The 16,554-nt window shown below is 31.9% G+C and overlaps 1 protein-coding gene across 1 annotated transcript in view; it reads left to right on the top strand.

Moving 5' to 3' along the window:
- Positions 1–6,498: 6,498 nt before the first annotated feature.
- SYBU (syntabulin) overlaps positions 6,499–16,554 on the top strand; it is a 136,302-nt gene continuing 126,246 nt past the window's right edge. Inside the window, exon 1 of the mRNA XM_051970999.1 lies at positions 6,499–6,702. The gene's annotated coding sequence lies outside the window, so the exon portion shown is untranslated. The remainder of the gene's footprint in view (positions 6,703–16,554) is intronic.

Below are 16,554 nucleotides of genomic sequence, written 5' to 3'. Positions count from 1 at the left end.
ATACACACGCACACATATTATAAAAAAAACATAAAATCTTGGGTAATATTAGACAGAATATACAGTTAGTAGACAAATGCATATTTCTAAATCCTCAGAAGAAAGGTTACTAGACCTGAAGCAGATACTAGAACACTGACATCACTCTACTATCAATCTAGTACCCATGAATATTTTTTCCCTAAGGCATGACTGAAGCATGAGATAGAAAGAAAAATTAACCACCTTCCTTCTTCCTCAATTTATTCTGTGTATAAAGAATCTCAATTTATAATTTCATCAATTTCACACCATTAAGAGCCCCAATTTAACTTTAAAAGGTGTAAAGTGATAGTCTAAGTATGAATCTTTAAACTAAATGGCAGTTAAATGCCTTTACCACAGTGACAAATGTCTTTAAAGGGCCATTATATTGTTTTTGTATAAAATAGTGTGTTTTATAATATAAACTTTGATACCATTTGGTTGGACATTCCTTGGTACTTATTTGGCTTTATGGAATATAAAATTTTAAAGTAGGGTTTCAAACCACAGGGAAAGTTATTTAGTTCTTAATAATTTCATAATATTTATATTATTAATTAGAAGCAGTATATTACAGTAAGAAGAGCATTGGGTATGAAATTCAAGAACCTAAGTTTGCTTCCTGGATTTGATATTTATTACACATAACACCTTATACAAGTCCTCTCACCTCTGTAAGCCTCAATTTCCTCATTTGTAAAATTGGGCAATTAAATTAGATCATTCTAAGATCTCTTCTATATTGAAGCTATAATGCTAAAATGTGTGTGCTGCTTTTCACATCCATATTTATAAGCAAATATTTATTGAACATCATGTGCATAAGCTTTGCGAAATAGGAAAAAAAGAAAGAAAGAGCTCAGAATTGGAAAGGAAGCCATTTAAATTAATTCATATTCAAACAAGAGTTCTCTTTACAATATATATAACAAATTATCACCCAGTTTTTGGTTGATGACCTCCAGTGTGTGGAATACGGGTGGGAGAGTGAAGAAAGGCACTTCCTTAGCAAAAAATAACAAAACCTCATTCTATTCCCAGATAGTGATAAGTGTTAGGCATTTTCCTCCAACAAACCAAATTTGATTCCTACCAAATGTGATACATTGCTCATAGTTCTATCCTCCAGATCTAAGCAGAAATATTCTAATTTCTCCCCCAAATTATACTTATCATCAAATATTTGAAAATGGTTGTTTATTTTCTAGGCTGAATATTCTCAGTTCTTTTTACTAATCCTCCTACTAAGTAATCTCAAATGTTATACCATCCTCCTTATCCTAATATGGACATTTTCCCGTTTGTCAATGTCCTTTCCAAAATGCAGTGTCCAGAATTTAGCATATCATTCCAGATGTTATTTAATCAGGGCACTAATGGCAATATGGAACCATTATTCCCAAATACTCCCAAATATTGAACCCAATGCCTCTCTTCCTATAGCCTAATAGATCCTGAAGTTTTTTGGCTGCCCTTTCGCACAGTTGAATTAATGATATAATCTTCTTAACCCCAAGACTCCCCCTTAGACTGATATCTAGCCATACTTCCTCTATCATATACTTGTGGAATGGATATTTCTACCTGATTGTAAGTCTTTTCATCTTATCATATTCAGTTCTATATGAAGTATAAAAGAATGCAGGTATTATCCATGACAACAAGAATCTTAAAACCTAATAGAAAAGATGAGAAATATGAAGATGAAATGTTAATAGCTTTATAATAACCACCATTTACTCTAATACCTTAAATTTTTCCAAGTGCTTTAAAAATATTACCTCATTTGATCTTCACAATAACCCTGGGAGGTACATATAAATGTCATCCTTATTTTATGAGATAACTGAGGCAAACATAGATTATGTGGCTTGCTAAGGGATCACATAGCTAATAAGTGTCTGAAGCTGAATTTGAACTTAAGTATTCCTGATTCTAAATTTAGTGCTTTATTCACCTGTCTCTACAAAGTAAAATATAAATGTTGTAGGCATTGTGAGAAGTCACAAGGATGGAAAAAAAAAAGATAAAGCTTCATGGAAGAGATAATATTAGAGTTGGTCCTATATAGGCAAATAGATTTGAGATAAGTGGAGAGGAAGAAGGAGGATTTATGTGGGGAAGAATTGTATTTTTTTATATTTTTACTTTTCCCTGGAAGTAATATAGTATGTTGTGCTTATAATATGTGTAATCTTTTTTGTTGAATTATGAACGATTTCCCATAGAACATTCAAAGGACCGTGAATAGACTTCTCCTTCCTTCAAATCATGGGATTATAGATTTAGAGTATAGAGAAGCCTTTTTTCTATCCATACTTATAACTTCCTGCAGATAATATTTGGATTTGAAAGTTTAAGCCAATTATATCCCAAAGAAATCTTTAAAAAGGGAAAGGGACCTGTATGTGCAAGAATGTTTGTGGCAGCCCTCTTTGTAATGGCCAGAAACTGGAAACTGAGTAGATGTCCATCAATTGGAGAATGGCTGAATAAATTGTGGTATATGAATATTAGGGAATGTTATTGTTTGGTAAGAAATGACCAACAGGATGATTTCAGAAAGGCCTGGAGAGACTTACACGAACTGATGCTGAGTGAAATGAGCAGGACCAGGAGATCATTATATACTTAAACAACAATACTATATGATGATCAATTCTGATGGACCTGGCCATCTTCAGAAATGAGATGAACCAAATCCATTCCAATGGAGCAGTAATGAACTGAACCAGCTACACCCAGCGAAAGAACTCTGGGAGATGACTAAGAACCATTACATTGAATTCTCAATCCCTATATTTTTGCCTGCCTGCCTTTTTGATTTCCTTTACAGGCTGATTGTACAATATTTCAGAGTCCAGTTCTTTTTGTACAGCAAAATAATGGTTTGGTCATGTATACTTATTTTGTATTTAATTTATACTTTAATATATTTAACTTTTTGGTCATCCTGCCATCTAGGGGAGGGGGTAGGGGGAAGGAGGGGAAAAATTGGAACAAAAGGTTTGACAATTGTTAATGTTGTAAAATTGCCCATGTATATAACTTGTAAATAAAAAGCTATTAAAAAATAAAAATAAAAAAAGTGTAAGCCAAAACTAATTATCATTTCATATTTCCATATTAACACTTTTAATTGACAGATTAAAGATAAGAAAATTGTAAATTGTGGGAATTGAAGCATAATTTTTAAAACAAATTGGAGCAAAAAAAGTTTTTTTAAGTTTAAAAGTTCAAAGACAGTTTAATTTTAGCAGGAAGATGAACTAGTTTCTTGATTATGTTTTATTTAATTTATTTTTATGTTAATTGATAATATCATTTATAGAGGTTAGAACTGATAAATATGGTTATTTGTAACCAATTCTTGAACCTGAAATTCATCAAAAAGAAATGCCATAGAACAATAAATGCTGTTAGAAATTTGGTTATAAATAGGAGAATCTGACCCTATAATTCAGAAAATAATTGACAGAATTTTGAAACCATTGAACCAATTTTTTTTCATATGTTTATATACCATTATATAGGGATGACCTGAATATGTACATGATGAATACTGAGTATTATTGACTTTGTTCACTATTGAATAAGTAGAGCTACAACTAATCTTCAGAAGTTTGTTCATGAAATAAATGTGCTCTTCCTTGAGATTTAAAAGAAGAATACTTGGAGTTAGGTAAATGGTGCAGTAGATGGAAAACTGGAGTCAAAAGGACCTGAGTTTGAGACACTTAATATTTCCTAGTTGTGTAATCCTGAGCAAGTCACTTAACCCCACTAGCCTTGCCAAAAAAACAAAAAACAAACAAACAAAAAAAAAAAAAACTTGATTCCCACATATGTTGAAAGACATGAAAACAAGCACATATGGGGCTAAATAGATTATATTTGATAATGTATTTGATGATTCATGTCTACTACATTTTTGTCCTATGTCTTATTCAATTCCATATCACTTTCCTTCTGAAGTAGATTCTGAGATGGCTCCATCATAAAGTCAATCTTTGACCTCACAGAACTTACATTTTGGGAGAGGAGATATCTCTGCATACATTTGTATTAGAGAATCAAGGTCCACATTTATGAAACAATTTTATGTTTATGAAAACATTTATGAAAACAATTAAAAGAAGAAATCACGTAAAAAAAAAACGATGTTGCAATACTTTTTGAAAACTATCATTTAAAACAGATCTAGAACAATAAACTACTTTAGCATCGGAATTCAACATTAAACACAAGATCTTGCTGTACTTTCCTTTCCATACTGATTTTAATATTTTCTTTTTTTAAAATAAAATGTTGCATTTATTATGCATTAATAAAATCAACCATATATGACAAACAATATTTTCATTTGTAATTATCTTTTAATGTTCCAATTTTTTTGAAATTTTTTTTCTTTTTTGCATTTATAAAAGAAAGATTTCAAAAATAAGTGAATAAAAACATCAGCCATAAAAAATATATGATTTTTTAATCCACTATTTTTTGATTTGGGGAACATTTTCATCTTGCAAATTTGCTTTTTTTTTAGGTTAAACATGTACAATTCTTTTTTTAATAATAGCTTTTTATATTCAAAATAGATGCAAAGATTGTTTTCAGCATTCACTATTGCAAAACCTTGTTTCCAAATTTTTCTCCCTCCATTCTCCCTATCTTCCTCCCCCAGACAGCAAGTAATCCAAAATAGATTAAACGTGCAATTCTAAACTATATCCACATTTATCATGCTGCACAAGAATAATCAGATCAAAAAGGAAAAAATAAGGGAAAAAAAGCAAGCAAACAACAACAACAAAGGTGAAAATACTATGTTGTGATCCACATTTAGTCCCCATAATCCTCTTTCTGGATGCAGATGGCTCTCTTCATCACAATTCTATTGAATTGGCCTGAATCACCTCATTGTCCAAAAGAGCCAGGTCCATCAAAGTATATTACATAATCTTCTTATTACTGTGTGCAATGTTTTCTAGGTTCTACTTATTTCACTTAGCATCAGTTCATGTAAGTTCTCCAGACATTTCTGAAATTATCCTACTAATTGTTTCTTATAGAACAATAATATTCCATTACATTCATATACCATAACTTATTCAGCTATTCCCCAACTGATGGGCATCCATTCTGTTTCCAAATCCTTGCCACTACAAAAAGGCTGCTTTTTTTTTGAGCATTTTTGAGCATGTGGGTCCTTTTTCCCTTTTTAATGATCTCTTTGGGATAGAGATCCAGTAGAAACACTGCTGAGTTAAAAGGTATGTGTAGTTTGATAACCCATTGAGCATAGTTCTAAATTGCTCCCCAGAATGGTTGGCTCAGTTCACAACTCCACCAACAATTCATTAGTGTCCCAGTTTTACCATATCCCCTCCAACATTTATCATTATCTTTTCCTGTTATCTTAGCCAATCTGAGAGATGTGTAGTGATATCTCAGAGTTTCTTAATTTGCATTTCTCTAATCAATAGTGATTTAGAGCATTTCTGCTTTTAACATTTTTTCTTGAAAACATAAGATTTCTTGGTTACTTTCCTTTCCATCTTGGTTTTAATATTATTTTTCTTAAGTACCATTCCTAGAAGGCATAATCTGTATTTCTGTTTTCCTTTTCCAAAAGGAAAAGGAAACATATATTAAGCTTCTATTGTGTACAAAATACTGTGCATTAATTTAGATGAGTGTGTGCAAAGGAGGATTTTCTTGAGAGCAAAAATTTTATTTACGTTTATATTTCTCTTAGGGGAAATGAACTAATTTGACTAGGAAATTTTGCAAAATAAAGAAATAGACACAAATTAATAAAATATTCATATTAGAAGAATTTTTAATGATCATTTAGTTCAATATTTTCCACAAATATAATTTTTATAACATTCCCCATAAGCCTGAACTTCTCCAGTGATAGAGAACTCATTGCATCATAAGGCCTTTCAATTTGATTTTTAGATGATGTTAGATGTTATAAAGTTTCTACAAGTAGCAAAATAATAGAGCTTTTTCCTGCTCTTGGACCTCATCTTTTTATATAATTTCAGTCAATTATACTTTGATCTCCCTATCTTTCACTGACCTAAAGAGCTTCTTTTCCATCTGAATCATTAAAGGTTTTATATAGCAGCAAAATTTTCTTGCCATCAAGAAATAACAATTGAAATGGACAAGTAAACATCCCTGACCTAGGAAAGGGAGGAGGGAGAATCACTTTGTTTTCCTGGTACTCTAATGCATTTTTCAAATGAGGTCAGATAACATTAACATGACCACAGCTTTCCATCCCTTAGATTCACACATCTGGTCTGGCTCATTTTTGTGGTAGATTTATATGAGGGGCACAGATGCAATATTGTGGTTTCTCCTCCTCTTGGATAGTCAGATAGTCAGGCTACAAGCTGTGTGTCAGACTGCATCAGTGTTCACTGAGCAAGCAGGAGCAAACTACAATTTTAGCATTAGCATTGTGCTTAGAACAAAGGGGCAGCTCCAGCAGCAGAGGAGTCAATGCAGATTTTGATAATCTCACAACAGAGGACAACTGTATCACTTTTAACTTGAGATCCATTTAAACTTGCCGCTCAATTCCTAGGCTCTAGAACTCAAGGAGTTTTCCTTGGACCTGTCTTTTGCCTGGACCAGTATTTTCTTGTTATTTCTCCTTTATAATAGGTAAGTTTCTTTTTTGATGGTAAGAGGAGTTTGGTTTTTTGATGTGAAAGTGTGTGGGAATGGGGTTATTGAGAACAGAAAATTGACTATAGGAAGGGTGAGAATGTAAGATTTCTTTTTGTACATATTGAACTAATTTGCTGGATAATTCAAGGGTAGGAGCTGCAACTATTAAGTTCTCAGATTAATTGCGGGTTTATGGCAAATGCAGAAAAAATAAGAAATCATCTGTTGCAAAAAAAAAACTTGTAAGTTATAATTTTAGGGGAAGAGAAAGGAAATGAAAGGGAAAGAGAAGGGGAGAGAAAAGTAAGGGAAAAGGAAAGTAAGAAGAAGGAGAACAGAAAGGAAATGGAAAAAAAAGAGGAGGGGAAGGGAAGGAAAAGGAAAGGAAAAGAAAAGAAAGGGAAAGGAAGAGAACAAAAAGGAAAGGAGGGGGAAAGGAAGGGAAAACGAAAGGGAAATGAAGGGAAGGAAAAAGGAAGGGAAAAGGAAAGGAAGAGAAAGGGGGAAAGAAAAGAAATATAAAGGAAGGGGAACGTGCATATTGCATATAGATTCATTTTGCAATAGATGATTTCATTTTAAGTTATAGTAGAAAGACTTATAACTTGAGAGATTTTAAGTGCTACTCTAATTGGGTAAACCACACTGACTGAGATTTAAATGTCTAATTGGAAGGAAAGAAAAATTCAAAAACATGTTGTTGAATCATCTAATATGTTCATTTTTCAAAACTGAATGCTAGTTACATTAAAGATACATTGAAAATAGAATAGTAGACTTTGTCCCTTGACTTTTTTCTTGGGAGACATCCTGAGGCAGGCTACTTTTTAGTCAAGCTACTCCAGTGTCACACAAGTACAGGCCCCTGAGAACTTTGTTAATTATTGTCTCAGATGTATGGCATGTAGAATTGCAATAACAGTGATGTAAATGATTCTTCCATGTTCCACTTTAAACATATTTCAAATTATGTTGTAGTCAAGATCATGTACATCTTCGTTGTTAGCACAGAGAAGCTCTCTTCCTGTTTAAGAGAGAAAGTGAGGCTACAATGAAAATCAACATCATTAGGTCACTAAATGTGTTGCTGAAAAACTCATTTCCTGTAATATGCTTAGTGTGCAGTGTTCTACCTACTTTTAAAATTAAATTGAATTAAACTATCATTTATTTTCTCTCTCACCATACATTTTGGAAGCAAGAGGGAGGCTCTGTACAAAAATCCATATATATACATATATGTTATATGTATATAACTCTGAAAGGACAGAGTCTATGGGGAGAAAGTTAGAGATTTAGCATTAGAGAAATGGAGTTAAACTTCTGGGTCTGCCATTTTTAATATATGTGACCTTGAATAAGTCATATAACCTTAGTCTAATTTTCCAACTGCCCATCCCTGCTTTGAAAGTCCAAAGATTATTCTATTCAAAGCTCTCTGTGAAAAGCCCCCTGGAGGGGTCAAACCAGACTGTGGTGTTGGGATTGGTAGCCTGCTGTAGTTTGGAGGTTTTAGTTCCTGTCTCAGTTAAGGATGGTGGCAAATGCTATGCTAATACACTTTCTTTATTGACCCTGTTTCCCTTTTTGTGTTCCTTTTGATATCTCCATTTAAGCGATGTGACTATCTTTAAATGTGTCAAATAAAAGATGGGATGCTGCTTTAACTAGCTTGTTTGGTTCTTCTGAAAAGCTCCTTCAGTCCTACCATCAGTGGTATATCTCTCCAATACAATATAAAGATCAGAGATTGTTTTGTATTTCAAATGCCTAGTACATTACCTTCATGTAGAAGCCACTTAAATACCAGTAGAATTGAACTAAATTAAAGGAGTTAGACTAGATTATCTCTAAGGATCCATGCATCTCTGAGTTTATGATCTATTTGTCACTATCCTTAACTGAGAGAGCAATTAAAACCTCCAAACTAGAGCAGTCTACCCATCCCAGCACCCCAGTCTGGATTGTTCCCTCCAAACAAAGGCTTTTCCCAGAGAACTTTAAATAGAATAGTCTTTGACCTTTCCAAAAAGGAAAAAAAAAAAACAGTTGAAAAATCAGATTGAGAGAAGTCATATGACTTATCCAAGGTCACACAAGTTAAAAATTTATGATGACTTGTATAGGATAAGTTCTAAATAAACAGAAAGAAAGGGAAAAAGCAAAAAAAAGTAATTTACTGTGCTGGTGTTAGGATCAGAGAACCCTCTTCTCCCTGTGAAATGTACTATAATCATTCATCCCTAAAATAAAGTGGCATCAAATAGGTTTCAAAGAGATTCCTTGCATCTTTAAAGAGTTGTAATTTTTTTCCTCTTACTAATTTGAACATTATTAAGGTTACTAGGCTGCTGGTTATAAGAGTGCTGGTTCTGAAATCAGAAACATCTGAGTTCAAAAACAATCTCATATATTGCTTGCGTGATCTTGTACAAGTTACTTGACAAGTCTGCCTCAGTTTCCTCATCAGTAAAATGATCATAATGATAAGGCATATCTCCTATAGCTGTTGTGAGGACAAAATAATATAATATTTTAAAATTGTTTTGCAAAACTTTAAGTGCTATATAAATACAAATACTAGCTATTGTGATTATTGCAGTAATAGTAATAGCAGTTAAGTCTACAGTCAACTTTAAAGCAGTAATAAAGGAAGAATTAGCATTCCCTGGATTATTTTGATTCATTTTGGGTTTTGTTTTGAGTGAATTCAATCAAGTTTTGCCTATGCTTCAGAAACATTTTTCTTTATATAAAAAATTTGTAAAACAATAAAGTTATGGAATTACAAAGTAACTATAGAATTCTATCTACAATATAATTCATAGTTTAAGGAATTTCATCCAAAATAATTAAAATAAGAAAAAAGTGGTTAAAATATGTCCTTTAATCAACATTGGTCAAATATGCCATTATAGAAAGCATCACAAAATAAATGATCCTGTGTTTTCTTACTTTCAAGATTCAAAGCAAAAAAGACTTTGCAATTCATTTAAGAGAGTTATAAGAAAAATTGTTTTAACAGACTATATTTTGGTACTTTAATCATTTAATTTTGGTGATTTTTATAGTGATTGCTGTCAATAATTAAATGATAATTGCAGATTGCCCCTTCTAGAATCATTTAGGATTTTCTTGAGATGTACATTTGTTTGATCACTTCAGCCCAATAAATGTACATTTATCAGATCTCTCTTTCCCAGATATTTTAAATTTGATATCCCAATGGCTAAACCAATGACTAGTCTAAGCCTAAACATTCAAAGTGTAATCCAGGTACCTACTTCTGTAATCCCTGAGATCCTTACAAGGAGTCGATCAAAATTATTTTCATAATAATGCTAAACTATGTTTATTTCTATTCCCCTGTATATTGATGGATATAACACATATAAACTAAATTAATTTTAAAGAAGTCCTGAGACCAAAATGTTTGAGAACCCATAGTCTAAGCTATTTAAACACTAGTAACAATCCACAATTTACTGAACTGACATATTTTGCTATCTTTTGAACATGAGGATAAATTTCATTACCTAATGGGTCATGTCTCTACAGTATCATTTATTAAGTATAGAATAAGGACTGGATCAGTAATTTCATTGTTGTAGGGAATCCCCAATTAGGAAACTCTTTTACCAATTGATGGCAGGTTGGGACTTTCTCTACAACTTAAATCTTAAAAAGTTGTTTAGACTGAGTACTGAGAGATCTATTGACTTGTGTAGGAGCACACATAGGATGTATCAGAGGTAGGAACTGACCCCTAGCTTTCTTAACTTCAAGGCCAACTCTATACCCTCTATACCACTGTGCCCTGCTGTTTATTATTAAGAATATATTATAAGATAGTCATTTAATCATGATACCCAAACATTATGACATCACAACACAGAAATGAATTATACAGTCAATCTAGCCATACCTAAGTACCTAATGTGGTACAGAGGAAAGACCACTGGATTGGGATTCAAAGCACCTGGCTTCAAGTCTGAGCTCTGCAACTTTCTACCCAGACAACTGGAGGTAAATCACATAATTTCTATGGGCCTCTGTAACATGAAAAGGTTGTTTTACATGACCTCAGAAATGTCTTTCAATCCTTAATATAGAATTCTCAGTTTGTGATTCTGTTTTTATTTCAATGACTTGAATTTGAATAACTGTTATTTGACGTGTTGTAAAAATAACTTAAATCCAGTTTTAAAATATGGCTGACATTCTGCCATTTATTTGGAAATAATAGATCCCAGATCCATCCATCAGTGACTTCTGATTAAAGTCATTGCAAACTTTAAATTAACTTCTATTAGTATATTCATAGTACAGATGAATATATTTCCCTTGGATATTGTGAAACTCCAATTTTGAATGTGCCCCAGGAAAATAAAAATTAGAGAGGTGATAACTTCTTAGACAACTTTAATCTGCAACAGTTTCTTTTCTTAAAAAAAAATTTTAAGAACAAAATCATTGAACAGATTGGATTGTTCAAAGGAATTACTGTTGGAGGTGGGTAGAGACAGGCTTTTCATTCAAAATTCTTTGTGTTCTCCACATAGACCAGATTTTCCAGTTAATTGGTTGGTTTTCCAATTCACTTTGCCTGAATATTTATTTCTGAAGTTGAAAAATAGTTAAGCAGACTATTAACTGAAATAAAGTAAGGCACATGTTGCTGTCCTATTTATTATTTAATTTTAATCAAGTCCCAACACTAAGAAAGTTCTTTCTTGCATCTACAATGAATAAATAAAGGATGTGGATTGAATTTCAGAAAACAAACTTGATTGAAAAATAATTTTCATTTTCTATTTTAGAGAAAAATATGGCTAAACTACAAAGATCAAAAATGAGTTTGATTTTTTTTCAATGAGTATTTTTTTGTTCAAAATTCTAGGGATGAACTGATAAAACCCAGAACTGAATTTCTAGAATTAGGAGCCCATGGGAATATTATTGATTGTAGAAAAAAATCTGGTGGAGCGCATTTGCCAACTTCATCAGCTTCCCTCTTTGCCCCTGCTGCAAGAGACCCTCTGAGGCTTAGTCTGAGTGCACTTCTCAGAGGATACATCTAAGAGAATGCTATATATTCCCTCAAACTCTAATGATATGAATAATTAATGGAAGGCTTATGAAATATGCACTTAGGAAGCTCTGGATTTTTTTTAAAATCTATTTTCTTTTCTTTCTTTGCTTTAACACTATTCTGAGAGAACCACACCTAAGATGAGGAAAAGGCATAAGAAAAATGGAATCTAGATGAAGGCAAATTTAATATAACTGATGGTTTTCTGAAAGCTGATTGCATAGTAACTTTCATTTAAGTATGAAGAGAACCCAAAATTGCATAACTTTTCATTTTAATTAATTTGTCATTTCCCCCCCCCCCCCAAAAAAAATGATGCTAAAATTGTGTAAATAAAATAGCTAAATCTTGACTAATGGGCATGCAGATAATTCAAGATAAATGAGTTGATGAAAGAGGTCATCACTTTAGAGGAACAGAAGAATCTATATTTTTTGTTTTTGTTTTCCAGAGTCCCTGGGCATAGCTGGCTTTCTTTTTTCTTTTTAAATCTGTAAGCAGCAAAATTAACTGGTTTTAATTATTATTTTCATTTCATGTTGTTGGAGTGGTTTGGGAGTTTGTTTTTTGTTGTTTTATTTTTTAATGTGTGTATTTGTATATATAAACATATACATATGTATATACATATATAAAGAAATTACTATTGGAGGTGAGGGGTGATAGGCTTTTCATTCAAAATTCTCTACATAGTTCAAATATATAGTTCCCTACATAGTTCAAATTTTCCAGTTAATTAGTTGGTTTTCCAAATCACTTTGAATATTTATTTTTGAAATTGAAAAATGGTCAATATATACACATATAATATATGCATATACATGTATATACATAAACATACATGTATACATAATTTCAGGAAAATAGATACAAGGGACTCTATAGCTGAAATTTTCAATTTTTCTTTGTGTTATGGGCCCTTTGGTAGTCTGGTGAGTACAGATTCAGATCTCTTCTCAGAATAATTTTGTTTTGTTTTGTTTTAGACTATGATTGAAAGATTTGCTAGATTACATTTAGCTTAGTGAAAGTAAAGTTGTTGCTGTTGTTTGTTGTTATTTTGCTATCAAGTTCATGGATACCTTGAAATCTATTCATGGAGCCCTTGGGGATCTAGCTCCAGTTAAAAAGACCTGCTTTGTAAGGAAAAAGAAAAGATAAAATATGGGCAGTGAACAAAAAATTAATAGTTTGTATTGATAATAGATATAAAAAAGTGACTTTGTAAATTGTGTTTTTATTAAATTCCTTATTATACTCAATTAAAAGGGAAGCCACATCAGAAATTTCATATCCTAATGAAACTCCAAATCAAGGCTTTAAACAATCATTGTTATAGGATGAGGAATATTCACATTCAAAGGTAAATGAGTTTGAATTTCTCTGCATTTTCTCTTAGTTTACTAAAACTCTATGGAAATGTTAGGAAGATAATTTGAAATAAGTTTTATTATAAAATCAAAACAATCTTATTACACAGAGCTGATTTTTGTTTTGGGTTTTTTTAGGTTATATCAAGTATGGGAATGGGTGAGGTATTTGCATTTTGTCCCGTTTAAAATCAAATCTTACTTATATTTATAGACTGAAAAAATGTGTTTGGATGATTTAGGACAGCACTGGACTGAAAGAAAAATCATGGAATGTTAGAGTTAAAAGAAACATGAGAAATCCTTTAATACAACTTCCTCATGAGAGGCTACAAGTTACAATTTTGTATTTTGTCAAGATGTACCTTTTTAAAATTAACTTTTAGGAAAAGAATTGTCTTTTCAATGCACTTGTGCACACGTGTGCATACATACAAGCTTTTACCATCCTTTCGGAAATATAAACCAAGATTACTCTTATTGGATCATTCTTTAAGGAAAGGATGTTTATCTTCAACTGGCCACCAGAGGGTGATGGAAAACAAATCTGTAGTAAAATAATTACATGAACTAAATCAAGCTTTGTTTAAAATTGTTACTTTCCATGTACTCTCATTGTTCCCAGTTATGGGCTGACCTGATCTGTTGTTTGCAATGAAGCTTTGAGAAAATAGGTATACTATCATTTTTATTAACTAGTCGTTCCATTTTCAAGTGTCTGTATCTAAGAAAGAAGATGCTGGTTTTAGATGTGAATTTTAGTATTTTTTCTCCAATTCTGTTAAAAGGTGGTCTGATGACAATAGAACTTGTGATGGACAATTTCTAGCACGTCTCAGCACTAGTTCTAATATTCTTTGGGAAATGTTATCCCCAATGGTCTGAAGGCTACTGTTGTTCTGCTATCAAAGTTAAAGCCTCTCATTACTTTCTCAGTTTGGTTTATGTGGGAAGGAACTATTTTTTTCATTTTGTCTAATACTGTAGGTACTTTATAAAAGCTTCTTGGATTGAATATGGTATGTGATATGAAAATATTTGTTGTTTGTTTTTCAATCATTCAGTTGTGCCCAACTTTTCATGATCTCATGGATCATACTTTCCATGGGAGATTTTTTTAAGCAAAGATATGTAATAGTTTGTCAATATCTTCTCCAGTAAATTAAAGCAAAGGTTAAGTTACAGGTCTAGAATGAAATTCAGATCTTCCTAATTCTAGGCTCAATGGATAGAGTCACCTAATTGCCTAGCTTGAAAATACTATATTGCAAGTATAATTGTGTGATGGGATTTCTTTGATCAGATTATATGCTGAAATGTGACAGCTGAGTCTGATAGGTTGAGATTTTTAGTCAGCAATAGTTGACATATATTTTGCTTTAAGTTTTACAAAACATTTTACAGTCATCATCTCCTATGATTGCTTCAGACTTAAGATTCCCTATATTTGTAGGGAATTGGTATGGCATCCTTTATTATTAAGATGAATAACTGAAACATGTACACTCTTCAATGTTGGGTGAAGGATTAAGTGACCTAGTCTTATAAACATAGCTAGTATGCATCAAAAGCAGATCTATAATCCAGGTTTTCTGATTTCAAAGTTGTCCCTCGATCTTCTATACTTCTGCCTTCCACTAAGATAATGCTACAGATATCACTATACTCATTTTGCTGATGAGGAAATAGTCTCTGAGAGAATGTGACCATCATGGGGACATGATCACCTACTACCAAATATCAGAGACTAAATCTGAGATCTCTTTGGTTCTATCCAGTCCATCCTATTACTTTCATTCAGGGAGTAATAAAAGTTTTTCTTTCTTATTACAAATGTCAAGAATCATCAGCAAATATAAACATATCAAAATGTGAAGAATACAAATGATTGTACAAGTAAATTAAATTCTGTTTAAATAGTTTTTCAAGCATATATTACATGTGACAAGGTAGAAACTAAAATGCTTGAAACTAAAGTCCTCTCTTCAGAAATTATTTTTGTTTTCTGTATATTTTAAAAATATTTTCCTTAATGTTCTTTTTTATGTCATTATTCATTAAATAAGACACAAAAGCATCCACTAAACCCTCCTTCACAACAAAAATCAATAAATTGGCCAATTCTGAAATAGCACATCTAGTCCATTATTTGTTGGCTCATAAGTAGGTGATGTGCTTTATCTTTAGTATTCTGGACACAGTTTGTCACTATTTTAATCAAAATCTGAAGTCATTCAGAGATGTTTTGCATTACTGTTGTCATCATATTCTCCTGATGCTTATCATTTCATTCTGGATCAGTTCATAAATAATTTTTAACTATGAACCTTTTGTAACCACTATTTTCATGCTGCAAATAATTTTCCATTGCCTTTGTTTAACCATTTTCCTAATTGATGGACACCCCATTTTCCCTCCTAGTCTTTGTTCTTTGTTACAACAAAAGAATTGCTATAATTACTCGGGATAAGTTGGGAAGTGACAGTGAGGAATTTAAGGGGAAGAATCAATATCTCTCAGTGGTGATATGCTCCAATAAGTTAAGACATTCCACTCCAAATTTGTTATACGACTTCAAAGAATTCTGAAGACATTCATCAAATACACTTTATTACTTCGGGTTCATGTCCATATTGGTCAAACAAATACCTATTCCAAAGCACAGCAGTTTCCTTGGCTCATATCATCAGTATTTCAGCCTGCAGACTTGCTTCAGTTGACATTTAACGTACCTTATTCAGTACTGAAAGTCTCAAAGAAGCACAATGAAATTTTAGCAAAATGTGTTTACAGGCTCTCAAAGTTTATAGATATAAAAATGAGGAACAGGAGGCTTTTTTTTTTTAAAGAATCTGTCAGTAAATTCTAAAAATAGGAAACAAAAAACTTGCATTTTATATTAGTGATTTAAGAAGTATTTATATAAAGCCTTCAGGATATGAAAGAGTCGCTGTTATATGACTGTTAGAATAGAAAACTTGATGAAATGTGATGATAGAAGAATAGCAGATGCAGGAATAACTTAGAATTTTTTAATCAGATTTTTGTTTCTGTGGAGACAAAAATATGATTACAAATAAACTGGTATATCCACTATGCCTTCATTAAATTGTTAGAAACTCATTGAACTTCCTGAACTTATAAATAGCTAGATAAAGATGTAAAGTTCACTAATTAACTGACTTATAGTAAAAAAAAATGCAACTTTTTGATATTAATCTTTAATTACATCTAATCTTTTTAGTTTAAATTCAATAAAATACATTTGACAAAACACATGGGTTTTACCTTTTTAATACTGAAGAATTTTAATGATTTTCATATCTAGTTATTTATAAATACCTAATCAAACTATCCTTAGTATTATCTTATTCTAATAGTATT

Source organism: Antechinus flavipes, chromosome 1, assembly GCF_016432865.1.
Source record: "Antechinus flavipes isolate AdamAnt ecotype Samford, QLD, Australia chromosome 1, AdamAnt_v2, whole genome shotgun sequence".
NCBI classification, from domain to species: Eukaryota; Metazoa; Chordata; class Mammalia; order Dasyuromorphia; family Dasyuridae; genus Antechinus; species Antechinus flavipes.
Note: the sequence above shows the minus strand (reverse complement) of the source record. Positions and strands in the feature narration are given on the sequence as shown.